General features: G+C 30.9%; 1 non-coding gene across 1 annotated transcript; it reads right to left on the reverse strand.

Moving 5' to 3' along the window:
• Positions 1-341: 341 nt before the first annotated feature.
• Positions 342-447, reverse strand: LOC111817219. Its single transcript, XR_002821466.1, has one exon. It is a non-coding gene; the product is annotated as a U6 spliceosomal RNA (small nuclear RNA).
• Between the last annotated feature and the right edge of the window lie 1518 nt (positions 448-1965).

The raw sequence follows: 1965 nt of genomic DNA on the forward strand, positions 1-1965 counted from the left end.
TCTATTTTCTAATAAAAGTATTTTTATTTATTTTGTATTCATTTTAATAGGAAAAAAGATAAAATAGCAAAGAAAGAGTTTCAAGTCAGGTTAGCAAGACAGTTAAAATAATTAATACATTGCATATTGTTGTCTTTGCAATAGTTACTCAGAAGACATGAATAATGTAGACATGATATCTTGTCTAAACAATTAGTACAAATTATTCCCAATGAACTAAAAGTAGCTGTATATCTATCCTAACTCTCCTATGCATACATATTATTTTTTTCTTCTTTTTTTCACAACAATACAGTCCTTTATTTGCACTTTTATGAAGTTAGTAATGCATGACACTAGGTGAAAATATGGGATGCTCCACAAATTTGCGTGTCATTCTTGGGCAGGGACCATGCTAATTCCTCTGTGTCATTCCAATTTTAGTATATGTGCTGCCGAAGTGAGCACTAATAAAAGTATTTTAAATCATTATTTTTCTTGGAATTTTACCTTTACAATATCTCACATATTTGGGTGTATTATGTCATTATTTTTCAGTTTGATTCGTCTATGTAATCTTTAGCTTACATATATATATATATATATATATATATATATATATATTCTTTCTAAATATATGTTACCTTTGTTACTTTTATGTATTACATTTCCAGCTTCTTTATTGCTGAAAAAGAATATTGCTTAATTACACCAAGTATTTTCAATTTGTTGAGATTTTTTTTTTTTTTTTTTTTTTTGTGCCAGGAATTGAATCCATGACCTCGTGCTTGCCAGGCAGGTGCTGTGCCTGTTGAAATTAGTGATGTAATATAGCATTATCCAATTCAAATATTAAGCAAGTCAAATAAGTCATTTGACTTTTTTGATAATTAGATAAAATGTTTTTATTTTATTTTTTATTTTTAATAACGTTATTGAGAAACAAATAGCAATAAGACAGTTTCAAAACCGATTACTAGCACAGTTTCAATAATTAATACATTGCATATTGTTGTCTTAGTGGTTATTCATTGTACAAGATGCAGACATGATATCCTGTCCACAAACACTTTTAGAACAAATCTCTCTATTCATTGAATTAAGAGAATACAGCTGTCTATCTACCCTATTTTAAGTGTACAGGTACAAAATGGTTGTTCATTTGTATCCCCCTTTTTTGGATAGTTTAAAAATGTTTTTGAACTGTGACATTGACTTTAAATTATTAGTATTTAATTCATTATCACTTTGCCATGAAAAATAAAAAATTGTTACTGTGATGTTTAAATTTTTTCATTACATTTTAGAAATCCACTATGCATTTTAAACTTATAGCAGAGCTCAATTCAGACTACCCACATTTTGCATTGCGGATAATCACTGCTAGTACTAACCATATGGGTGAAATCATTTTAAGTATGTTTCATAAAACTTACCTGTTGCATTCCTTTGGTCTTCTACACGCTACTTTTGATTTACTTGACCTATAAATTACTAATGAAGGCATGTTTAAAAATATCTCCAGTTAGGGAGACAGATAGGCTATCTAAGCACCTGCCTGACATGCTCAAGGACCTCAGGTTTGATCCCCAGTACCGCAGGCCATGCCAGCCTTTCACTGAGCCGGCCACCGAAACTGGGCATGGTGGTGCACACCTGTAATCCCAACCCTGGAGAGGATGGCACAGGAGGATCACAAGTTGGAGCAGGGTAGCGAGATCCTGTACCACATAAATAAATGAAAGATTTAAAAAAAAAAATAGCTCCTTGTGATGATAGATGAATCAACCTATTGTAATGTACTTACTTTGAAAGTGAGATGTACTATGTGTGGGATGTGAATATGTTTCTAATGTTATGTTTTTGCCTTAATCTCTATTTTGTGTGAATATATGTGGGATTTTTAAAATTATCTAGAATTTTTAACCTTTTGCTTTCATACATTTTCTATGTGCTTCCTATAACCAGAATATATATCTTGCTTTC

The sequence above is a fragment of the Octodon degus genome, unplaced genomic scaffold, assembly GCF_000260255.1.
Source record: "Octodon degus isolate 3935 unplaced genomic scaffold, OctDeg1.0 scaffold00051, whole genome shotgun sequence".
Lineage (NCBI taxonomy): Eukaryota > Metazoa > Chordata > Mammalia > Rodentia > Octodontidae > Octodon > Octodon degus.